The sequence below is a fragment of the Ascaphus truei genome, chromosome 9, assembly GCF_040206685.1.
Source record: "Ascaphus truei isolate aAscTru1 chromosome 9, aAscTru1.hap1, whole genome shotgun sequence".
NCBI lineage: Eukaryota > Metazoa > Chordata > Amphibia > Anura > Ascaphidae > Ascaphus > Ascaphus truei.
This window is the reverse complement of record NC_134491.1, coordinates 46,676,147-46,703,203: the sequence shown is the minus strand read 5'-3', so window position 1 is coordinate 46,703,203 and position 27,057 is coordinate 46,676,147. Positions and strand designations below refer to the sequence as shown.

The following is a 27,057-nucleotide window of genomic DNA, read 5'->3' as shown; positions in this document are numbered from 1 at the left end:
CCTCCCTGTGATAATATGAGCAGACCCCTCCCTGTGATAATATGAGCAGACCCCTCCCTGTGATAATATGAGCAGACCCTTCCCCACAGAAAGTACACACAGAGGTTTATGTTCAGGCATTGCTCCCTTTTCTTCCTGTGTTTGCTCCGTATGACGCAGAAGATTATAACCCCACAGGTGCACAACACATTTTGAAGGATTAACATTTTTTTTTTATTTCCCCAAACTTAAATATAAAAAATGTACGCAGATACAGTCTGATAGATCGCATCATTTGTGCAGTTTATGATTAACATGTAACGGACCACTATTAGAGTCCTTTGCAGATAAAATGTTAGTCTAAAGAGCTCATCGGTCTCCTCTGTAGGTGTATTGTCCCCACGACATTTGAAGAGACCTGTGAGAATTAGACATCTCCATGGGCACTATCATTTTATCCATGAAGGACTGTAATGTTGGCCCATTAAATCTAATCCCAAACGACACCAATTCTGCATTTTGAACTTTGAAGAACATTATAATGTGTGTGGGATGTAACTCCTCCCTAACCCCTATTACCTCATCCTAAACCACAGGCGGAAGGATACACATGGGGCAAAAACTGCAGCAGATACCTGGATACATTGACACAAAAGGGGTTATTCTTAAAACTGCTTTTTTTTAAAACGTCATTGTGAGTGTCTGTGCAATTGTGCCCCGATCGGCACTATGGCAGTTTACTCAATAACAATGACAATTGTGTCAACTTTGCTCCAAATTAGCCATTTTCTCCCATATTCAGCACCTAGCTGAACATTGCAGTGAATTGTTTCCATGACATCCCTACAGTTCAGATACAGATCAATTCTCTAATAAGGGAAAATGTAGATTTTATTTAGCATGCAGTAACACAGGAGAGAGAGGGAGGAGCGGGTATGATGCCTTTTATTGGACCAACACTTAGTTGATATGTCACAAGCTTTCCAACCTCTCAGGGTTATGGTTACCCGATGGAGGACCCTGAGGTACGAAAGCTTGTAACATATCAACTACTTGTTGGTCCAATAAAAGGTATTGTACCCCCAACTCCCTGTGTTACTGCATGGAAGGAAGGACCAGCACAGCCCCCACCCTATTTAGCATGAAGTGAAAGATCTCATAGTGTAATTGTTGCTTTAGAATTGAGCACACAGCGGCCGGGTGGGCCTGTGAGGCAGTGCGGCCTGGGAGGCAGTGCGGCCGGTGGGCCTGTGAGGCGGTGCGGCCGTGTGGGCCTATGAGGCAGTGCGGCCGGGTGGGCCTATGAGGCAGTGCGACCGGTTGGGCCTGTGAGGCAGTGCGGCCGGGTGGGCCTGTGAGGTAGTGCGGCCGGTTGGGCCTGTGAGGCAGTGCATCCCGGTGGGCCTGTGAGGCAGTGCGGCCAGGTGGGCCTGTGAGGCAGTGCGGCCGGGTGAGCTTGTGAGGCAGTGCGGCCGGGTGGGCAGTGAGGCAGTGCGGCCGGGCGGGCCTGTGAGGCAGTGCGGCCAGGCGAGCCTGTGAGATAGTGCGGCCGGGCGGGCCTGTGAGGCAGTGTGGCCGGAGGGCCTGTGAGGCAGTGCGGCTGGTTGGGCCTGTGAGGCAGTGCGGCCGGGTGGGCCTGTGAGGCAGTGCGGCCGGTGGGCCTGTGAGGCAGTGCGGCCGGGTGGGCCTGTGAGGCAGTGCGGTCGGAGGGCCTGTGAGGCAGTGCGGCCGGAGGGCCTGTGAGGCAGTGCGGCTGGTTGGGCCTGTGAGGCAGAGCGGCCGGGCGGGCAGTGAGGCAGTGCGGCCGGTGGGCCTGTGAGGCAGTGTGGCCGAGTGGGCCTGTGAGGCAGTGCGGCCGGGTGGGTCTGTGAGACAGTGCGGCCGGGCGAGCCTGTGAGGCAGTGCGGCCGGTGGGGCTGTGAGGCACCACCCGTGAGGCACCACCTGTGAGACAGTGCGGCCTGTGAGACAGTGCGGCCGGTGGCCCTGTGAGGCAGTGCGGCTGGGTGGGCCTGTGAGGCAGTGCGGCCGGTGGCCCTGTGAGGCAGTGCGGCTGGGTGGGCCTGTGAGGCAGTGTGGCCGGTGGGCCTGTGAGGCAGCGCGGCCGGTGGGCCTGTGAGGCAGTGCGGCCTGTGAGTGCGGATGGTGGGCCTGTGAGGCAGTGCGGCCGGTGGGCCTGTGAGGCAGTGCGGCCGGGCGAGCCTGTGAGGCAGTGCGGCCTGTGAGGCAGTGCGGATGGTGGGCCTGTGAGGCAGTGCGGCCGGTGGGCCTGTGAGGCAGTGCGGCCGGGCGAGCCTGTGAGGCAGTGCGGCCTGTGAGGCAGTGCGGATGGTGGGCCTGTGAGGCAGTGCGGCCGGTGGGCCTGTGAGGCAGTGCGGCCGGGCGAGCCTGTGAGGCAGTGCGGCCTGTGAGGCAGCGCGGCCGGTGGGCCTGTGAGGCAGTGCGGCCTGTGAGGCAGTGCGGATGGTGGGCCTGTGAGGCAGTGCGGCCGGAGGGCCTGTGAGGCAGTGCGGCCGGTGGGCCTGTTAGGCAGTGCGGCCGGGTGGGCCTGTGAGGCAGTGCAGCCGGGTGGGCCTGTGAGGCAGTGCAGCCGGGTGGGCCTGTGAGGCAGTGCGGCCGGTGGGCCTGTGAGGCAGTGCGGCCGTGTGGGCCTGTGAGGCAGTGCGGCCGTGTGGGCCTGTGAGGCAGTGCGGCCAGGGGGCCTGTGAGGCAGTGCGGCCGGTCGGCCTGTGAGGCAGTGCGGCCGTGTGGGCCTGTGAGGCAGTGCGGCCGTGTGGGCCTGTGAGGCAGTGCGGCCGGGGGGCCTGTGAGGCAGTGCGGCCGGGAGGGCCTGTGAGGCAATGCGGCCGGTGGGCCTGTGAGGCAGTGCGGCCGGGTGGGCCTGTGAGGCAGTGCGGCCGGGAGGGCCTGTGAGGCAATGCGGCCGGTGGGCCTGTGAGGCAGTGCGGCCGGGTGGGCCTGTGAGGCAGTGCGGCCGGGTGAGCCTGTGAGGCAGTGCGGCCGGGTGGGCCTGTGAGGCAGTGCGGCCGGTGCGCCTGTGAGCGTCAGAAGCACAGGGTTTCATAGCTGAAATGTTGCAGTAACAGCTATAAAGTTTATTTCTGCAGAACAGTTGCCTATTGGGGATGCAGAGGAGAGGAGGGGGGGGCAGACACTTAAAGTCAGTGGAAGGCATTGACAAGATTATTCTGAAGGCCAAACAGCAGCGGCTCCACACAGCTTTGTTCATCTGGAGTGTTGAAAGCAATTTATCAGTCAGTTAGCGCTGGTTGATGGTGAACTCCATGCTGTGAGCTAAAGAGACACAAGTCAGCGTGCCCGCAACTGAATGTTATACATGGTTAACCCCTTCCGTGCCGGAGGGTCCACAAATAAATGGCACAGCGGCACTTTGAATAAATAGAAGATTTGTGTACAAGGCTTCGTTATATTAACGCAGGTGTCTGGGGGGCCCAGAAACACTGGGGTCATTGGCACTGCTTGGGGTTATTTCTCAAATAGGTTCTATGCCAGCCAGGAGTGTATTCTCTAAAGAATGAGAGCCACAATTCCACTAGCCAGCTTTAATGACTAGACCCCTACCAGTGGGCAAGCCACATTGGGCCCCATTGACTAAGTAGTGCTACTTCCTAAGATACCTCCCCGGGCTGGAACACACTTACTGTTCATTCAGTTGAGTGTGGTAGCTGTTATTAACTGGTAATAACCATTCAGGTGGATTATTCTTTAGTTAATATACTACTATTTGGCATATAAACCATTTAAACTCTATAGTGGGACATGCCAGAATTGCAGTACAATGTATTACAGACCATAGTGTTTCAAATAGTCCTGACATGGGTATTATATAAAAATAGCAGCGTGTTGCACACACATTTCTATGTATCCCGTGTTCCTGCTGTGTCCGGAGTCGTCCTGTGTGTGTTCCACGTGTCAGTTACACTGCACATACTGTATGTGCGAGAGAGATCATTTGCACCGTTTCACTGTATTCCCCAAACGGGATCCCCAATGCAATCAACAGAACTGCAATTAGGAATGTTTCAAAGGCATTCTGCTGTCCACTTAAAATGCAATATTCTCCTAATGTATGAAAAGACAGATCTCCCGCCTCGCCGTAGCGTGGGGCAACCCTCCGGGTTTGTGCGCTCGTACATCCCTGCGCCGTGTAACATTTCCACCCGCCGTACACGGATGAAGCATAGGTCCTAGCAGACCTCCTTAATAGGATCAAAAATAATTAAAAATACACAATATTTACATACTTTTCTTTATCTTTCTCATTTTTCATGTCGGAAACTCCTGTAGTTCTTGAGTATAAATAGATTGACCCTTCTGGCAGGGAGGATGTTGCAACAATGTCTCAGGGCTGCGTGCTTTGTCTTTAATAATAATAGCATGTTTTTGTAACGCGCTGCTAGTTACGCAGCGCTTTACAGAGACATTTTGCAGGCACAGGTCCCTGCCCCGTGGAGCTTACAATCTATGTTATTGGTGCCTGAGGCACAGGGAGATAAAGTGACTTGCCCAAGGTCACAAGGAGCTGACATTGGGAATTGAACCAGGCTCCCCTGCAGCAATCTCAGTGCCAGTCAGTGTCTTTACTCACTGAGCCTTCTCCTTTAATATTTATTTCTCATGGGATCTGTCCGTATTTACTGTCCATTTTTGATCTTGCTTTTTGTGACACTACGGTTGAATGAGATGCTCGTTTAAATGCTGTTGTAACCATTTATCTTGCGCTGTTAATATGTGACTAAAGGTTTCTTGTGCACAAGCGGATGGAATTTCAACGCAGGAAGAGAGAAGACGGTGGTTACATTTCTGAGCTCTGATAATTATCCCACGGGTGGAAGAAGCCGGCATTCAAAATGTCACTCTCTATTAAAAACTGCAGTCATTTCATCGGTGAACAATTCACAATATTTCAGCAAGGAGCGCACAAATCTGCTAATAGCTTTTCGCAAGCAAATCAAAATATAATCAGGCCAAAAAATAAACAGTACTGAAATAAGAGCAATGGTGGTGGTGGTGGGGGGGGGGTAATATGTTGTGACAGAGTAAAGATCACAAAAGAGCCCTTAATTGCAGCCTCATCACCGGTAGGGAAAAAACATTTTTTTTTTAGTGGTGGTTCTGATATTATTTCCCAAGAAGGTAACGAAAGATCTCTCACTGGACCTTGTAAAGATGTTTGGTAATGCTCCGAAACACTTCACTTGTGTATGTATATATCTACATGAGGCATGTTCTGTAGCTTTTCATTTGTATTGGCCCAATCAGTATAGGTGTCCGCAGAGGGTTGTAGTCTTTGCACTTAATGATAATACTTCTCATTTTCTCAGCAGTTTCCACAGAACCAACGTAAAGAACTTATTTTTGGACCATTTTTTATACCTCTCTAAAATAATCTGTAAAGAACTTGTTAAACTGTTCCACTTTCACTGTGAAATTCCCTGCAATGATTTGTGTGTTGCGCGTCGGATGCGGGTACTGCGTTTTCCGCGACCGGAAAAGCAGTACTCGGCACTGATGATAGGCGGCACTAGTGTGCTCATGTGATTTTAATCTAAATGCCACGCAACTCCCTTATTCCCGCTCATTCCATATGATATGATACGTTATCCTTTACCCCTTTCATTCCAATGTAATCCACCACTTATGCCCACACTTCAACTTCAGATGACTAACAAGCATATATTTTAAAACTTACTTTTTGTTGATTAGAGTACAGTCAATAAAGTTTAGAGCAGCTCAACTCCAGTCCTCAAGACCCCCCAACATGTCAGGTTTTACGAATATTCCTGCTTCAGCACAGGTGGCTCAATCAGTCTTCGAATGAGACCCTGATTGAGCCACCAGTGCTGAAGCAGGGACTGATTGAGCCACCTGTGCTGAAACAGGGACTGATTGAGCCACCTGTGCTGAAGCAGGGATATCCCGAAAACATGACCTGCTCATTGACCCTTGACTACTGGAGTTGCCCACCATTGGTTTAATAACAAGGACTTTGTGAAATAATACAATCGATACAATAATAATAATACAATTATACAATAAAAATGAGGTGCGGACAACAAAGTGTTCACGCAGTTGTCGTCCCGAACCTTCTCGCGGTCAAAGGAAGTGTACGTTTTGCTACATCTGTAGATCTACAGTGCCTGGGAATGCAACGTAACCTTATTACAGCATCTTCACACTGGGAGGGTAAGCTCAGGGACAGGGGGGCAAATTATTCACCCACATTTAAGAAAAATGGAAATAATATTTGAAAATTGGAGAATATTCCAATACCCGAATTTCGACACATTTACCCATCTCTGCTCAGTACTGATTTTGAAGTGGATATCCACATCCTACAAAGCAGTTGTGCAACGTTTTAATAATCGGCATCACCAACACTCGCAATTACCATCATGTTTAGGGTCCTTCCTTGGGGGCATCTTGTCTGTTATGGCTTTTCTGAAAGTAGGTTATGGGAAAAAAAGATTGTATAGGCACCCTTTTATATAAAAGTTGTACTGTATATCTCTTTTTTGTTGGCTTTCAGCAATTCGCTACATGAGCTGAATGAAATTCCGTTGCCCAGCAGATTATAACAAGGCTGACCAGCTCCTGATAAAGAGTCCCTGCTGATAGCTGCAACACTGAAATATTTCATGGTACAAAAGGAATCCCTTGGGGTGGAGGGCCTTACACAGACACCCCTTTCAGACGAGGAATCTACTTTCCGCAAGATGAGAATCTATCAGTTTTCCTAACAAGTTGTAAGTAAACAATCGCCCCTTCTAACCTTGAAACAAATAGCCTGATTCTACCTGTGCAGGGCTTGATGATATTTGAAGGCACTTGTTTTCCTGTGTCTAGAGGACATTGAATATTTTGTGGTTGATAAAAAACAGAAACTTGTAGGCTCTTGTTAAAGGAACACTTTAGCCCATTTTATTATTTACTTAATCCCAACAAGGTATTTATTCATTCATATGTACAGTATGTTCTTGGCTTTATCTACATAGATGAAGGTTTAAAATGTTGTTCCCAGCACTGATTTCTGTTGCATAAATGTAATGATCCTTTCAGGAGGGGGTGCGGGGGTGGAGGTGGGGGGCAAGGAAAGGGAGACGGGCTCCTACACATGGAATTATAAATATGGCATCCATAGTCATTAATTTGTTACTATGTGTCACCTGGAATCTCCCTACACCAGAGGGCAGGGTACAGCATAGTAAAAACTGAGTAAAGTGGGTATGCAAGGTGAGAACATGAGACATCAAGCTCTGCTACGGGTAAGCACACCCAACTTTAAGAGGCCCGTGGTAATCTGGTGACTAAAAAGGATGGAGAACTGATGTTGTATATGGAATCTCACAAATACCTTGTGCTTTCCCCCAATATTCTCTCGTGCCTCTGGGATGCGTGCGTTTCAAGGTTTTGTTTTGGAATATAAAGCATTCTTATTGATCTCTTTTTTTGCTGGAGGAGCTTTCAGCGCATTGGGGAAGTCTTTCTAGTCACCAATTTAATGAATTAATAGTAATTTCACGGACACATTAAGGTGTGGGTATTAAGTATCGTAATGTAAAAAGCCCTGCGAACCGACGGCCCCTCGGGACAGAGAGTATATTGGATGTGATGAGCAATTTCCTCACATTGATTTCATCCGTTACTTAGGAAATTAGTATGTGAGTGTTAAACTAAACACAGCCTCCTATTTGATCAGCGGCCCAGCCTCATAATTAGGTGTTGTCTTGACCTTCCCATAAAAATACTTGTTTGGTGTAGCCTACATTTCTTAGCAGTATTTCTCAGAGGGCTCCTAAACTGGTCTGCTGCAGCAGCAGCCACACGTTGGACTTCCATTAAATAAAATTGACGTTGTACTGTTTGGGGGATAAGAGATGGGATTCAGGGGCCTGGCTTGGTTGTGTTGTAACAATGTCTCACATGAACCAAGAAAAGAAAATCAAACCGGAAATTAAGAATGAGTGCACAAGTGAAAAATATGTTTATTTGGGTTAGGATTGGGAATACGGAGAATGGCTTTAAACATTTAAAAAAAAAAGGCATTTTGGACAAAGTGTAGAAGAAAAAGTGTCGGAGAAGGAGGTGGGTGGGAGACAGATTTTAAAGTGGTATCTTGAGAGGAAAGGCTAGGCTCCAAATGATTAGTTAAATGGCTTACTCAGGTTATCTACCATGCATTTAGTCCAGGAGAAAAAAAAAGAGTCCCTGGCTACTTTCTGTGACAGATTATTATCATTTATCAAAGTCTCCCGACTACAAAACTGTGGCAATACCACTGGAAATCAACTGCAGCCGAGCTATCAATGTGAACACTCTCATTGCTTTGTAGCCCACTTTCCCAGTGACTAAGGGAACTATGCGTGCTGGGTATCTGTCTGGCGTACAGGAGGCCTGATCCTCCGCCACTGGCGGCATGGGGTGATCGTGTTCTTTGGTACACAGTGCCTCAACCTGCGAGGGATCCTGGCGCAGCAGGATAACCCCTCGCAGGAACAATACAGGCAGTAAATAAAGGCGCACACACACACAGGTATTACCAACTATATTTACTGACACATATAACCATATAACACAATAAACACACAAGGCCCCACACAATATATATTTATATTCCCCAGTGAGATCCCCCAAAGTAAACCCTGGGCACCTAACCACCCGGTGTCCACAGAGCCAAGTCCACCCAAAATGTGTGGAGTAGCGCTACCCACTGTATGTGGCCATTGGTGCACATGGTACCTGTCCTGGTCTAAGGCCAGACCAGGTCAAACTGTAGAGGGTTGATCCGTCGGACCGCAGAGTGATCCCACGACGCAATCTATTCAATCCTTCCACGAAGGCGTCCACCTCTGAGGGAGCTTCAGCTGGAGTGTGTCCCTTTATATGTCTCTGATAATATATGCCTGGATCTGGTCTCAGACCGCAGGCCGCACACCTCGTGGCATCCGTCACCAGTGCACTAACGCTCTAAACAGCTACTGGGGGAAGCGTCCCTACCTATGAGACTTCCCTGCACCAGCCACAACCTGAGGGGGGTGGGGGTCAGAACCTAGCTGGGGCCTAAGGGGCAAACCTAGGCCTAGTCCAGGGGTGCACTGCTCCCTGGACTCTACCTCAATAGTTGCTCTACTCCTTCTGACTCAGCGCGAGGTGCCTAGCACGCCAAATGTATCTATTCCTCTCCTCTGAGAATCCCAAAGCCCTATTGGCTATTGCTGTCCATGTGGTGTATTCCCTGGAGCATACTGGGACTCGTAGTCCCATGCAGAGCCTCTCTCAAGATGACCACCGCAACCTGTTCTACTGCGCATGTGCCGGACTTCACTGCGCATTCGCGAAACCACAATATGGCGACCCCCGCTTGCCGGGTACGCGGCAGAGCTCCCGAGCACTGGAGCTCTCTCTCGCCACACATGGCCGGGTCCGCCTGCATTTCCGGCAGCACACAACACTTCTCTACAGCCTCCCCCCCCCCATTCCTGAACCCACCACGGAGGTAATCGGGGGCCGGGGCTACACTTTCATATCTTTGACAAAATCTGGGGCTGTTTATAGCAGCTGAAACATTTTAATAAACAGCCCCATGTGATATTTATTGCACATAAACATAGAAAACATTCACGGACAAGACAACAGCAAAACATTTCTTTCACCTTTTCAACTCCGGAGCGGCCGCAATGCATTTCTTAGTAACTGGCATGTAAATGGTATTAAGGGGTTATACATATATATGAGATGATATGGTTGCTAGGTATCTGGAACTTAGTATTTATAACCTTAATGGCCCAAACCAGATCTCATCATGGAACTGATTATATGTGCTGATCCTTCATTCCTTCTGTTCCAGTGACCTAGATTTGCTTGCCTTTTCGTTGCATACATTGTATTTTTCCAGTTAGGCTCAGGCACTCAGTGTTGCCGAAGTGCTCTTTAATTATTTGAGATATGTGGTGCTTCAAAGAAGAACTTCATTTCTGCCTAGACATGAAGGGGAAAAAATCAACTTTGTCCAGCAAAATGTAGCAAAGCATATTGATTTCGGGACTTTTTGCCCGCCCTTGTACTTGGTGTTCTGAAGCACTTGCATGTATCTGGACCCATTATTCTGTGTTAAACATCTCAGTTCTTAAGACAGGGTGGCGAAAGGCAGCATATCACCCAGACTTGAATAATGATTAATGAATGCATTAATAACAGGCCTTTGCTCTTTCCCCAAGATACACACCCAAATTAGACTTGGAATGCTCTTGTCTGTTTCCTTGTATTTTATTTTGTCTCCCAAGTACCTTTCAAAAGGAAGGGCAACAGCCTTCTGATAATAAAACGTAGCTCTTAAATGATCATGCATGTATTTATATTTATATATAAATATAGGGGATTCTTAGCGCCCTCTACCTCAGGGGTGCGCAAACGCCCACCCTGCCTGTCAGCCCCTGTACTCGTGCCCCCCCCCCCCTCCTAAAATTCGGCGTCAAATGACCTTTGGCGTCATTTGATACATGTTGCCATGGCGACACGTCACATTATATGTTCCCACGACGTCATTTGATGCGTCGCCGAAGACGAGGTAGGAGACACTGCAGAGGCCTCACGCGATCCCCGGCACTTAATTTAATTGCTGTGGGGAAGAGCACTGGGCCTCTGCAGCCACCGCGCCCCTCCAAAATAATCTTGAGCCCCCCCTGGGTGGCGCCCCCCTCCCATTTTGCACACCCCTGCTCTACCTTCAAGCCTTCTTCCTGATCACTGACCAGCCAAGGGACAATCCAGGCTCCAGAGAAAGGGGAAAAAAGAGAATATGGGGGCGCAATACCAATTACAGGGAATCAGAAGATGTCCCTATCACACAATAGACAACACACAATTCGGGTAGTGGTAAAGGGAATAAAATATATAATATATCACAGTGTACTCACACGGCCAAGTGTGGTTCTTGACAGAGTTGATGGTATCTTTCACGGCTTCCGGCTGTCGTCAAAGACCTTTCCTTTATGGAGCACAACAGTCTGATGTCAAACACTCGTCTGCGTCCTAACACGAATCTTCCCCAGCTCACACAGTGGTTTGTATGTATGCAAGGGTGACACCACACATCATTGTATAAAAGGTGTAATTTATTGTAATAAAAAGTGAGCAGCAGTACCCTCACATGTGAGACCGCTCCGGTACTCCTGCGTCGCGCTGCAATGTATTCCATTGCCCGCGTCCGGTGCTCAGGACTCCAGCAGGGCGCTCAAGCTAGCTACGGTGGCCGATAGCGGTCAGATGATACAAACTCCAGGGCCCCACATTGCCATCCTCCCTCAACTTTGAGGCACTCAGATAAGGATTTGAGTGAAGGATATGTATGTGTTTATAAAATATTTATATACATCTGTACTGTATATATATACAGGAATATAGTGGCACGCCACTGAAAACAGTGTCCTGCTTGGGTGCTGGGGACTGGGATCTTACAATCTATAGGGAATAAGAGCAATGTTGAAACGAAAGGTAAAGTGTTTGCTCATTATATTACATGAATAAACAAGCAAAATAGGAATCAGCAAGGCTGTGCGACAGGGTGACACCATGTCACCAAAGTCTTTCACAGAAACATTTGAAGAATTGTTCAGGACATTAAATTGGGAAGAAAAGGGAATCAAAATCAATGATGAATACATGAGTCGCCTATGATCTTGTTATTTTTGTCCCGAAGACCTCCAACAACAAATCCGAGAACTTGATGAAGAAAGTTATAGGTGATATTTAACAAATATGTAAACTCTACAACCATCAAAATAAATAGAGTCCTACCAGAAGCCGAAGACTATGTTTATCTTGGCCAGCAAGTTTCAATAGGAGCATGAAGATGGACATTTGAAAGAAACACAATCCTAAAAACAAACCTTCCACTGTGCCACAAAGGGGACACGTGTGACTAGTGTACACTGCTTGATCTCACGTATGGATGTGAAACTTGGATGCTAAATGCGATGACAATTCAGAATGTTTAAACTACTCAAAGAAGTACGGAGAGATGCATGCTGCATATTACGCAAAGAGACAGGGAAAAGGAGGAATCGGTTAGAAACCAAACACAGGTTGGTGACAAATTCACAAGGGTGAAGAAGTTAAAATGGCGGTGGGCCGGACATACCGCAAGACGTTATTATGATCGATGGACCGGGATGGTACTCAACTGTATTCAATGGGATACCCAAAGACCAAGATGACGACCAAAAGTAAGACAGGAGGATGAAATCAGAAAAGGAGTAATGTGGAGAAATTATGCTTGTAACTGCAGTACCTTGAAGATCATTGGGGAGGTGGTTATCCAGCAGTGGAACATATAGATGTGTGTGTGTGTGTGTGTGTGTGTGTGTGTGTGTGTGTGTGTGTGTGTGTGTGTGTGTGTGTGTGTGTGTGTGTGTGTGTGTGTGTGTGTCAGGGGTTATGGTACCCGCTTGAGTATTATGGTGCATATGTGTATGTGTAAATATATATATACCTGTGTATCTATATATATACCAAACACAAGGAGGGGAAAAGGGGAAGTGGAGGGGGAAGGAATACCCTCGCTACTGCTTGCTGGATGTGGCTATGTGGAGGTGCTACTATCAGGGGTAATGTCAAATAGAAAAAACAGAGAGAGGTAGAACCCCAAGGAGAGCACTCTACCAATGTGTAGCCAAAATGTATCAGAACCTAGTAAGGTGGGTGAGTAATGAATTAATTAAAACCAGAAACTTTAATTGAGTCTTAACTCTAAATATAAAATAATATGGGGAACACTATAGGTCAAGTAATATACTAATGATAGCCAGTGTACAGTGAATTAATATTAAAAATGAGCAAAGCAGACCACAATAAACTCTGTACTGTAAACCCAGAGTCTGGGATATGGCCACACGATAACACTAGTGGTGTAGAGTAGATCCAAAGGATGGTTATAGGTCAAAACAGGTAACGGTAAGTGTCTAGTTTGTACTATGTCGTATGGCATAAATCAGCATGTCGATATCAACGCTGACTGTAGCAGTATACAGGTATAGCTGGTTACTTGTACAGGTTAGTGGTATTGTACCTATATCAGTAACACAGCACACAGAGTCAGTTATCTGTGTAAATAATGCCAAAAGCCGTGCCTGTTGGTGGTGGATCTCTATGTACAAAAGCCACTTGATGTTAGTATGGTGCGTGAGTATTGTACACACAAGTTAGTGGTATTGTACCTATATCGCTAGCACAGCCCACAGAGTCAGTTATCTGTGTAAACAATGCCAAAAAGCCGTGCCTGTTTATGGTGGTTCTCTGTAAGTATAAGCCACCTGGTGTTAGTGCGGTGCGTGAGTGTTGTACACACACATACACGTAGCAGTATACAGGTATAGCTGGTTACTTGTACAGGTTGGTGGTATTGTACCTATATCAGTAACACAGCACAAAGAGTCAGTTTATCTGTGTAATTAATGCCAAAAGCCATGCCTGTTGGTGGTGGATCTCTATGTACAAAAACCACTGATGTTAGTATGGTGCGTGAGTATTGTACACACAAGTTAGTGGTATTGTGCCTATATCGGTAACACAGCCCACAGAGTCAGTTATCTGTGTAAACAATGCCAAAAGCCGTGCCTGTTCATGGTGGTTCTCTATATGTATAAGCCACTTGGTGTTAGTGCGGTGCGTGAGTGTTGTACACACACATACACACCATATCAGTGTCAGTATTAATCTAAAACAGTGCACAAGTAGTGCCTGTTAACATGGATTGTGGTAGATTCGCGAAATTCATACACTCACACACATGTCAGAGAATATATTGACTGAATCATTATTAATCTAAAACAGTGCACAAGTAGTGCCTGTTAACATGGAGTGGAATCACGCAATGCTTTGCTCATAACACACCAGACATACCTCCTATGTGGGGGGCTGGGCGCCTTTGGCAGCATGCCAGGAGCTCTCTAGTATCAGCCTCGGTGCGTCTGGTGATAGCTAAAAGTTAAGTTGATACCATCGGTAGCACAGCCATGCAGCTGAAGCTACTGGGTGCAGGAGGCGCTCCGACCGCCAGCGCATATCCCGCCCCTTTGACGCGATGACGTCATAACAAGACTCAATTAAAGTTTCTGGTTTTAATTAATTCATTACTCACCCACCTTACTAGGTTCTGATACATTTTGGCTACACACTGGTAGAGTGCTCTCCTTGGGGTTCTACCTCTCTCTGTTTTTTCTATCTATATATATATATGCAAATGTATATATATATATTTATATATATATATATATATATATATATATATATATATATATATATATATATAGATAGATAGATAGAGAGGAAAAAAGGAGAGAGAGATATGGATGGATGTATAGATGAAGAAGACCGTTTTAAGTCGAAACGCGTTGGAGTGGGAGTCTGTTGAGGGGGGGCCCTACCTCTCTTTTCCTGATATGAGGCTATGGCTATCTTCTTGCCCGTGACAACTATGCTTTTAGTGGTGACGTATACATAATACTGCTATCTGTGCTATTTATGCCTCCACTCACTGCAGTTATTCACCTATATTGTTTGGTGATCACCTATCTGGGCATGTACTAATTTGTAGTGTGTCTACAGGTTTCACATGTTTGCTTCAATAGAGCTCCATGTGTCTTTTGAATTTGGTGTCAGATTTGGCTCTATTGCTAGACCCTTGCCTCAAGGTATATATACATGGTAGATGTGAGTCCCCCTCCTCTTTTAAATTTCATCCCTTGTTTTTAACTCACTTTAATAAAATCCATGTTTACACTTATTTGGTATGCCCGTGTGCTTCTTATAAGGTTGCTTTCTCTGTTGTTACAATATTATTTCAACCTTTAGCACCACTGTCTAGTATACCCAGCTACCTGAACAAGCTCCTCACCCCTACCACTTGCAGCACTTATCACCTGAGATCAGACTCCAAAAGACTATTCATGGTCCCAAGGCTCAACAAAGTATCCGGACGTTCCTCCTTCTCTTACCGTGCACCCCAAAACTGGAACAACCTACCAGAGACTCTCATATCCACCACCAGTTTAAGTTCTTTCAAATCTAAGGCTGTCTCACATTTTAATCTGGTCTGTAACTGTTTCATACGCTCATAATATATGTTTTCTTTAACTGTGCATGCAATGTCTTGTATATAACTGTGCACGCAATGTCTGTTCATTTATGTAACTGTACTTGTAACCATGTATTATTTGTTTTACTCTGTGCCCAGGACATACTTGAAAACGAGAGGTAACTCTCAATGTATTACTTCCTGGTAACACATTTTATAAATTAATTAATAAATATTTATACTACATATTGACAGTTTTGTGGACACTAGTGACTTATTGTGTTGAGAGGTATTTCTGTGTGTATCAATATAGATAGATAGATAGATAGATAGATAGATAGATAGATAGATAGATAGATAGATAGATAGATAGAGAGGAAAAAGGAGAGAGAGATATGGATGGATGTATAGATGTGTTTTTTTAAGTGATGTTAATTTAGGACACATTTTGAGCATGTTTCTCCAAATAAATCATTTTTTACAGTCCCCAAGTAGCAAAACTAATGCAAAAAAATCTCCAGCAATGGCATTTTTACGGGGTGGAGGGCACATGATCTCCCTTAATATACAGTAATAGTGACTCTTGTGTCGGCTAATAATATTGGGAGAAATGATATTGATCAATAGGAGATATTACTGCAGCAGTTGCTTATAGATATATTATTAAAATCGTAGTTACTAATTTCAGTGTGTCTTTGTATTTTTCTCTTAATTTTATGTGTCAATTACAGTGTATTATGAGCGCTGAGCTGGCAGGATTATACGTTCAATGTAAAGGTTAGAATGAAACTTGGTAAAAGGTTCTTATGTTTGATGCAATCACTAAAGGTTAGAACATAAATGAACTAATTAATAGGATGCATGGTTTAGTGTTAGCACAGCCGACTGGATACAAAGAGATTCTAAATGCGAGAACAACTGGCAATTATCACAACTAAACAGATACAATCTGAGCCATGTTTGCTTAGCAGCTAGTTATTATTAGCTTGAATGATTATAAAGCTTCAACAGCATAAATTGAGATGAATGTTTTTTGTGTAGCTCAAAGACCCATAAGTGACATGGATCAAAGACCCCCCCCCCCCCATCATGTCTTCCCATGTGATAAAGGAGCCCCTACACCATGCTTAGGGGGGTAACATTTGGGTCACAGCATTATTAATCAGAACATATCAAAACAAACTGCCTGTTCTGCCCTTAAAAAACGGACCTGGGCCGCTAACCGCCTCTAGGTTTCTGGAGGCTGGGGATGGGTGCTGTGTACAGAGGGGGTGAGAAGCCTACTCAGACAATTGGGTAAGTTGTCCATAAAATATTTAAAGGTGACTCAGTAAAGATGTATGTTGCGTCCAGACTCCATGCATAACCAGTCTAATCCAATGAACATATGGCGGGTGTTCAAGTTACATAATAAGATAAAATGGGATATTGGGTTGTAAAGAATATCAAGCTTGCTGATGAAAATTTGGGGGGCTGAACCCTACACTATATCCCCATACTCAGTATTTGGCATTAGCAGCTGCGGTGTGATGCACTTTCTGACCAATGAGCTTAAGCAGGATTTATTTCTATAAAGTACACCCACTTGGGAATAGATTTTGGATGTCAATGTGCAATTCAAAAGTTAGATGAGAGTCTAGCCACACACCCAAATATTTAAAGCTAGTAACTAAGTTAAGATTAGTGTTAGAGCTAGTTGTGATCAGTAGCGGACATGGGAAGCTTTAGGAAATGGTGTTAAGGTGTGCAGCGGTAGCCAACTCTAGTCCTCAAGAGCTACTAACAGGTCAGGTTTTCAGGATATCCCTGCTTCAGCACAGTTGGCTCAATCAGTGGCTCAGTCTTCGACTACATCACCTGTGCTGAAGCAGAGATATCCTGAAGACAAGACCTGTTGGTCGCTCTTGAGGACTGGAGTTGGCCACAACTGATCTAGTGAATCTGGACCAGCACTCCGGTTTCACCATCACTTCATGGATATTTCCTTATGGCCCATATACTGTATTATGAAAGAGCAAAGACATGGGTGAAGTTAGACTCTGTGCTGCTGCACCAAATGCAAACCCTACTTAACCTTTATAGTATTACGCTTTGTAGTGAGGTTTCCGTTGAGTGATATTTGTGTTATGTTGGTTCTGTTTGTCTTTATATCTTTGAAGCTTCAATTCCTCACTGTTGCGGTACCAGTTACATGACAGATGGTGAGTCAATCACCTTGTGTCACAGGCACCAACTATCAGATGAATAAGAACACTAAAATCCTACACTTCCCATCTAAAATGCGGGTTTGGGACAAAATTGGTCATTGGCATTACAGTATGTGACGTCAACCAATACAAGATACACTTTCCCACCCTTTGTAACTAGTGTAAGAAACAGTGAGGTTTTAAAAGAATAGACCCCCCCCCCCCAAACATAATTCGGAAGAAAATCTGTTCTGTTTCTCCTCGGGTTTCAAATAGATTTTTTTCACAAGTTTCGTTTTTTGTTATATTTAATCAAAGACAGAAATCAGCTATTTCTAATTATGGAAACTCCTTTATACAACTATAATTAACCAGTCGCCTCCACTTTCATCTTTCCCCACTGTGCCGCTGTTCTAATAGATAATTTAATCAGAGGATAACTGTTAACTCTTCCGGACCAAAATCTTTTTTTTTTTTTTTTTTTGCGAAGTTCTCGGGACCGTAAGCAGTAAGTAATCATTGACATTACAACCTCTTGAAACCTGCAATGGTGAACGCCCCAAAACACACGTTTACAGATGTAAGCAAGAAAGTGTTGCACATAACACACTTTAATCCAGCACCTGTGGTTACAATAAAGGATGTTATGGTAAGAGACCCGTGTTCCAGGCAGCAGAGCCGGGATTGTTGAAATTGGTCATTAGTAAAGTGCAGGATGTGGCTTTTAAAACAGTAAAATGATTGCAATTAGTATGTGCAACCTGATGTGACTGGACAGGAGACAAAGAAGAGCTGAGGTTGCTATTTAAAAGGTTTTAAAGGGTGCTAATTAGCTGCTGTTAACCACAGCCAACATGGTACTCACATATTTAGGAATGAAACCAAATTCACTGGGGTGATATGTAAAATACTGATTCAAAATATGTTCAGCAGTGACCGTGTGTTGCAAATATGTTTTCTTCACTGGGCTGTTCCAGAATGATATGCAGTCTCTGAAAATAGTATAACTAATATATTATATTACATTAATAAAGCAATAGTATAACCTCTATGCACATTTCTTCATTTCTCTTTCCCTCCACCTATGCCTGTGCCCAATACACTGCACCACTATTTACACACCTCTGTCCCAACAACTTCTACACCCCTCAATAGAAAGCATATCCACAAACCCTCTTCTCAACACCCCTCTCTCTTTCTCTACTCCTTCTTGCTTTCGGGGATATCTTCCCTAATCCTGAACACAGCCATATACACACCTGCTCTCGCCCATGCCTCCTACCTCCCTGCTACAGGTGTTAACCTATCTAATTTAATATTGACCAGCCTTAAAACTGATCTCTCAATTGAAGCATACCAATTGCCTGGACTCATGGCTACTGTTCCACACTCACAGTCACTCCTACCAACGACTGCCATCTACTGCACTTATTCCCTCACCGGCTGCCTCTGTAACTCTCCTAACATACCACTTAGATTGTAAGCTCTCCGGGGCAGGGATTTCCTTTCCTATTGTCTGACTTTGCTGCGCTTATTATATTATAATTCCCTGTACTGTATTGTCTTTGTAAAGCGCCGAATACACTATCTTATACTATATTAGTGAAAGCACTGTATGCCTGCCTGCCTGCATGCATGCATGCCAGCCTGCCTGCCTGCCTGGATGTCCGGTGTCCCTAGGGGAAATCTCATTGGTCCCTTGGGCCGCCCCCGCACACCTCTCATTGGCCTGAGGCGGAGTGACGGCCAAAGGACACACACACAGGGACACACACACAGGGACACACAGGGACACACACACAGGGACACACACACACAGGGACACACACACACAGGGACACATACACACACACAGGGACACACACACACAGGGACACACACACACACACAGGGACACACACTCTCCCCCGTCAGTTGGACCGCAGCTCACCTTCCACACCCCCCCCCCTCCTCTCCCGGTGCCCCTCCTCTCCCGGTGCCCCTCCTCTCCCGGTGCCCCTCACTCTCTCCCCCCTCCCCACCTCACCCAAATCCCCACGCTCCGCAACATCCCCAGCCGCACCATCACCCTCACCGTGCGCCGCGGAGGAAGCGCGGCCCTGCTGCTCAGCAGCAAACTCCAGGCTCCTTCCCCCTCGCGGCGCGGCCCTCCTGCTCTCCCCCTCACGTGCGCCGCTACCGGAGAGGGGAAGCGCGGTGCGGGACTCCCCATCACGTGCGCCGCTACCGGAGAGGGGAAGCGCGGCGCGGGACTCCCCATCACGTGTGACGCTACCGGAGAGGGGAAGTGCGGCGCGGGACTCCCCATCACGTGCGCCGCTACCGGAGAGGGGAAGCGCGGCGCGGGACTCCCCATCACGTGTGACGCTACCGGAGAGGGGAAGTGCGGCGCGGGACTCCCCATCACGTGCGCCGCTACCGGAGAGGGGAAGCGCGGCGCGGGACTCCCCATCACGTGTGACGCTACCGGAGAGGGGAAGCGCGGCGCGGGACTCCCCATCACGTGCGCCGCTACCGGAGAGGGGAAGCGCGGGCCGGGCCTCCTGCTCTCCCCATCACGTGCGCCGCTACCGGAGAGGGGAAGCGCGGGCTGGGCCTCCTGCTCTCCCCATCACGTGCGCCGCTACCGGAGAGGGGAAGCGCGGGCCGGGCCTCCTGCTCTCCCCATCACGTGCGCTGCTACCGGAGAGGGGAAACGCGGCGCGGGACTCCTGCCACTCTTGCCCCCCCCCCCCAGCTTCCCGAACTCACCTCCTGCCCCAGCCAGATGCCACGGGGTCAAGGTAAGTCACACACCGTCTCCCACCCACGCACTGTCACCCAGTCACCCACACACCCACCCAGTCACTTTCACCCACCCAGCCACTCAGTCACCCACCCACTCAGTCACCCACTCAGTCACCCACCCACTCACTCAGTCACCCACCCACTCACTCAGTCACCCACCCACTCACTCAGTCACCCACCCACTCACTCACTCAGTCACCACCCACACACCCACCCAGTCACCCACTCAGTCACCCACCCAGTCACCCACTCAGTCACCCACCCACACACCCACCCAGTCACCCACCCACACACCCACCCAGTCACTTTCACCCAGTCACCCACTTTCACCCAGTCACCCACCCACCCACTCAGTCACCCACCCACTCAGTCACCCACCCACTCAGTCACCCAGTCACCCACCCATTCAGTCACCCAGTCACCCATTCAGTCAGTCACCCAGTCACCCACCCATTCAGTAAGTCAGTCACCCACTCACCCACCCACTCACTCACTCAGTCACCGACCCACTCAGTCACCCAGTCACCCACCCATTCAGTCACCCATTCAGTCAGTCACCCAGTCACCCACCCATTCAGTCAGTCAGTCACCCACTCACCCACCCAGTCAGTTACCCACTCACCCACCCAGTCAGTCACCCACTCACCCACCCAGTCAGTCACCCAGTCAGTCACCCACTCACCCACCAAGTCAGTCACCCACTCACCCACCCAGTCAGTCACTCACTCACCCACCCAGTCAGTCACCCACTCACCCACCCAGTCAGTCACCCACTCACCCACCCAGTCACTCACCCACCCAGTCAGTCACTCACCCACCCAGTCAGTCTCCCACTCACCCACCCACCGACCCAACTCACCCACCCAACCACCGACCCAAAGTCACCCACCGACCCAAAGTCACCCACCCACCGACCCAAAGTCAAACCGACCCAAAGTCACCCACCCACCGACCCAAAGTCACATACCCACCGACCCAAAGTCACACACCCACCGACCCAAAGTCAAACCGACCCAAAGTCACCCACCCACCGACCCAAAGTCACCCACCCATGACCCAAAGTCAAACAGACCCAAAGTCACCCACCCACTCAGTCACCCACCCACCCACTCAGTCAAGTGTCACACACCCACCCAGTCACCCACACACTCAGTCAACTCAGTCACCCACCTAGCTGTCAAGGGGGGGGGGGGAAGCCTAACCCTGTCGTACGCCCCCCCAAAATTACATCCCGGGCAACGCCGGGTCTCTCAGCTAGTACTGTATAAATAAAGCTATACATACATAGTAAGAATCATGTTCCAATAAAAGTGAAACATTAGATGCAAGTTATTATGTAACTGCTAAATAAACGTTAACACTGTATGCTAGATATTGGATAGGCAGTTAATAATAACTAATAATAACTAATAATAATAATATAATATAATAATACTTAAAAATAACTATAATAATAACTATCACATTCCTTCCCAAATACATGTGTAAAGTAATATACGTTTGTTCTTCTTCATTTCTAGATTTTAATGTTCGTTGGAGTAGATTATCTGCATTTATCTAAACACTTTGGCCAAGATTGACTTAACCCCATTAGGGCCTTTAAGGCAATGTTAATTTTACGTTACAAGCATAGCACTAACTGTATTTATTGAAGTGAAACTTCTTAGCTGACGGTGGCTCATTGGAAAATCTCATAGGGTAAAATGAAGGGAGTTGTGACTTTCTATGAAACGGAAGTAGCATACTGCGCATGTGCAGACTGGTGCAGCAGAAGGGGGCACAAGTTCTCAGCAGCACTGTGTGCGCTGGGGAAACTGAGATTGGGGGCATGCACGTGCACCATCATGCACGCACTTCCTACACGCGCTCCCCACAGACTTGAACCCCTCGATCTCCTCTTCACTGCGATCGTGAAAGTGGCAGGGATCGTGCGCATGCGCAGATAACTGAAGGAGCATGCACTTAAATATCAATGCTATTGCACATGCGCTGAAGCCATATGAATCGTGCGGCACTACAGCAGTACAGGCCTAACCTGCAGGTGACAAGTGCCTGCTCTAGCATGCTTATCCTGGCCCTACTCACTGCGGGGGACACGCTGTGCCGACCATAGCATGCTGATACACACACACCTACATTCACACACCTACATACACACACCTACCTTCACACACCTACCTACACACACACACACACACACACACACACACCCTACACACACACACACACACACTTGTACACACATACACACCTACACACCCACACCTATAAACCCACACCTACACATAGTTTAGTGGCCCCTCCCCCCGAGGGTTTAAGCTCACCCCTCCCCACTTTCCAAGTTAGCCAGTCTTTTTCATTTGACTGGGTTTGGACAGATCCAATGTGGTATTTATCCCTCCAAATAGAGGTAAATGAGAATTTTAATCAGGTAGTGTTAGGACCTGCTAATGGTCATGCCTTGATGTGGCTTGCTGGCTTAAAACGCTTTCTCTTAAGGGTTTAACTAAATGATCTTTTCAAGAGAATATATAGGTATTTCACTGTGTATTTTTGTCCTATTGGATGCTGCATTGTGCTTTTCTGTCTTTTGTCGTATAATATACTAACTGTCATTATTTTATTTACAAAAAGTGGTGTGTGAGGATCACGCTTGTTAAACATACATAATCATTGCATTTCATTAATGATTTTGTACTTTAGTTGATCATTTAAATGGAATTAAACACTTTTGCGAGTTTAAAACGAATAAGATGTTTCACTTCTAACATGCGTGCTTGCCACACACACCATTTTTTATAACATATTTTACCAGGTAAAAATAAATTGAGTAACCTCTCATTTTCAAGTATGTCCTGGTCACAAAATAATGTTGACAAATTCCAGTTACAAACATATTAAAGTAGGAGATTTCAGAGTCTGGTAAAATGTTTCAGAAGTGGGGTGTTCAGTAAGAGAAGGAAGAGTGACCAGATTCTTTATTGATTCTTTATTCTAAATGGTTCCTTTGAACCATCCGCAGGTATGGGGAGACGGAGCTAAGGAGATAAGTGCTGTGTACAGCAGGGTTAGAGGCCTGCACAGTTAATTGGATAACTTGTCCAGAAAGTATTTGAAGGTAGCCCAGGAAAGATGTATGCTGTGTCTGGACTCAAGGGATTAACATATCACAATGGTGGATGTTTACGTTATACAATAAGACGAAACGGCATATTGAGTTGTAAAGAATGTCTAGTTTGCTGAGAGAAATTTATAAAGACAGTAAAATGTAAGGGCCGCGGAACAGAGCCTTGGGGTACCCCAGAGGTAATATCCAAATGGTTAGAGCTGAAGCCTGAAAGAGACACATATTGGGATCTTCCTGATGAATAAGAGAAGAACCAGTATTAAATATGTGGTCCAATACCCAAGTTTAACATGATGGCCGGGTCAACGGTATCAATAGCTTTTGCAATCTAGGAATATTGCACCAGTTAACTGTCCATGTTCCGTTCCACACTAGATCTCGTTGCAAATTGTTAAGAGGTCGTTACTGTGGAGGGATTTCTGTGGAATCCAGATTGGAATTGAGTAAGAAAATGTGACTTCTTTTAAAAGTTGCTTGCTGAGCATGAACTCGTTTTCCAGGACTTTGGATAATAGAGGTAGAATAGAGATTGCTCTGTAGTTGGAGACAACCGGGAGTCACGCGAAGATGTACTGAACGTGACGTTATTCCAAGATAACACAATGTTATGCTACAATAATGTGATGTCAAGCCTATGCTAATGAGATTTAGCACAGCCATTGTTTTTGCATATAATTAGCTTTGTGGATACCATGTTAACTCACGGAAAATAATGTCTGTTCCTGTTTTAGATAATTGTAGGTAGAGAAGAAGTAGGCACATGGTCTTAATCATGTAGTGAGTTTAATGCCTAAAAAACGACGTTTTGGCAGTACAATACTGTGAGGCCCTCACATTGAGAAAGGCAGTATTGTACTGCCGAAACGTCGGGTTTTGAGGCATTAAACTCACTGCATGATTAAGACTGTGTGCCTGCTTCTTCTCTACCTACTACTGACCTTCTCTGGGACATCAGGATCTCCCTGAATTCAGCGCACCAGCATATAAGTACCCCACTCTTGGCCAGTACGACTGAGTGCGTGCACTACCTACTATCCCTGTTTTAGATAATATCACGTTATTTGCCCTGATTTAACAGAGCTTAGAAAATTCAAGCCTTCCTTTGAGTTCTTAGGCCCATATTTACTAAAAGGTGCTAAGCTTTAGCACATCCTAACTCCAATATATATGAGGGTGTGCTACAATGTAGTAGCGTTTAGTGAATATGGGCCACGGAGAGGTTGTTTTACGCGTTGATGTTCATTAGTCTGATCTGGCCATTAGCTTTGTTGCAAACTGGTTGTAAACGAATGTTATTTTTACTTTTATAAATCAGAGTTCCTTAATAAAAATTGAGACTCCGAAATGTTCCAAGTGATGGAGACTGGTGTATCTGAATGAACAGACAAGCTTTCCTTAAGCTGAGAAAATCAAAATCTTATTGCATTCATTTCCCTGGCACATTCCATGACAAAAAGGTCTTGAAAGTCATCATGAAACCCTAAAGATCTAAAGAACCAGCAACTATAAGCTTCCATTTTTTTTCCTTTCATTTGAACATTGTCACCTTTTCCATGCATGTAAGCTTGTGGCATTCAGCCGAAACAACCAAAGAGGTGTCGTTTTGCTAAGTCGCTAACATCTGTCAAATGGTTTGACTCATGGGTACCTTTGGAAAGAAACAAGAGTTCTTTTATGATCCCTCATGTTATAATTGTATTTCTTTTCCACTTGACCAGCCAGTTAAGTAAAACAATATTTTCCAAAACAGCAGGGTGGCTTCTGGTCATGTTAGTTTACCCTGCGCTGAGGCTACAATAGGCATGTCAAAAACATATATATAAAAGCAGCCCCATGGATAGGTTAATAGGACCAGCTGTGTTCCCATAATCCTCAGATCCCAAGCCCAGTAATCCACCCTTGAATAAATAATATTAGAACTTGTCTACAAAGTCAACAGATTGAATAGCCGATTCGACCACCATCTCTGTCTGCTGCAAATTCTTTAGCCTGATTTGCTGTAGTCATCCAAAGAGGATGGATGGATACAAGTGTACAGATAACTAAAGTGTGGGAGCCTAAGGGGTGTTCTGATGCATCGATGATCAAGGAAGCATCATGTCTGACAATAAAACAATGTTTCCTGATCCTTTTTTCAGGGAAGCCCAGCCAGACCAGATTGTAGTATGACATAAATAATTAACAAGCAAACCAGCATGTACCTAGCTTATCTGTGAGTGTGATTCAGTGACTGTAACAAAACCGTAGCCTGGCAGAGGTTTAAGAAACATTGCAATAAGCATAGCATTCTTCTAGTGGTCAGTACCATTAGTGAGTACCAATAAAAAGAATGGTGAAAGGTGCAACAAGCTCGAGACACACACATACACACACAGACACCTCTCTCCGCTCCATGCTGTTTCCTCCTCTCCTTGGCCCCACCCCTGGGATCCTGACACTTCCTGATTGGCTGCTGCTGGTAATGCAGCCAATCAGGATGGAGGAAGCTGCTCAGCTCTCTAGAAGCAGCCCTGCTCTCTCCCTGCTCTGTGAAATCCTGCCCTCCCCCCAAGCTGGTCACTATGTCCAGAGAGGTAATACAGGTATACATATACAGGTCCAGTTTTACCTCTCATTTTTTACTGGACAGAGCGTCCAAATACAGCACAGTCCGGTTCAATACTTGACACCTGACAACCCTAAATGAGAGTGATATGAGGACTGGCTTTAGTGATACACGTATGACGCTGCACTCTTTGCACCTTACAGGCAAAATATCTTACCCCTCTTCACAATATTTAATGGTAAACTTTCCACAATTTCCAACTTTGGGTGACACAGCACACTGTGCTCATTTCTAAGCCTAACTTATTCCGAGGGTAACATTTTTTAGTTGTATATAAGAAACTCCCCAGCTGTTCCTGCAGAAGTCAGTAAAGTCGGCTGACTCGCAAATCAATAGATCTCCTCGAGGAATCTGGATACATAGAGTAGAAAATGAAGGTTCAACACTCGGTCTCCAGGGCTATGTTTAATCAGTCTTGCAGGAAAAGACACTTCAATCAATCTTTCTACTGTATAGCTATTTTCCTTGAGTGCCATAATTCAGTGAAGAAAAACTGATAATGTTTTGGCCCTTGAAAGTCCTTTATCAGTTTGAATTGTTAATTCAATGCACCTAAATAAATCTACCAAGAAAGAGCAGTAATGTTGAAAAATGCACTTTCTCTGCCTTGCATCTGTTGCTATGCCTTTTCTTTATTAATAATAATAATAGTTCTTGTATAGTTTTACAGAGACATTTTTGCAGACACAGTTCCTGCCCCACAGAGCTTACAATCTATTGTTTTTTTGGGAGATAAAGTGACTTGCCCAAGGTCACAAGGAGCCGACAGTGCCAGTCAGTGTCTTTACTGAGCCGCTCCTTCTCCCAACAATTTGTAAATGAACAGCAATCCACATAAAGTGAGAACGCATTTGAACTATTTAAGGCTGCTGTCCCAGTGATCACTGTTACACGCGGAGGGGGGGGGGGGGTCGGGGTCGGAGAGGGAGATTGTGATGGGAGGGGGCGTGGTCGGGGTTTTGGGGGGGCGTGGTCATGACCTCACGCGGCTGGTTCGCCCTCATTGGGTGAACCGCCGGCGGGGGCGTGGCCACGCCCCTGTCGCCAGTTCTGAACTCAATTCCATTGAGTTAAAAAAAACTGTGTGGCTGCACCTTCAGCGGGAAGGTGAGTACTGGGCCCAGCCCCATTGGGGGGCAGTGCTTACACGCACAGCGCACACCTAGCAGTGACTGGGACCGCAGCCTAAGTAATCAAGAGGCTACTAACATCTCTCTGAGAAGCCCCACACCATGTCGGGAGAGCTGCGTCAAGTTGAGTCTAAGGGGCCTATTCTAGT

General features: G+C 46.4%; 1 long non-coding RNA gene across 1 annotated transcript in view; it reads left to right on the top strand.

Annotated features, from left to right (window-relative positions):
• Positions 1–6,605: 6,605 nt before the first annotated feature.
• LOC142502278 (uncharacterized) overlaps positions 6,606–27,057 on the top strand; it is a 61,195-nt gene continuing 40,743 nt past the window's right edge. The window contains exon 1 of the long non-coding RNA XR_012803711.1: positions 6,606–6,746. This is a non-coding gene — a long non-coding RNA (uncharacterized LOC142502278). The remainder of the gene's footprint in view (positions 6,747–27,057) is intronic.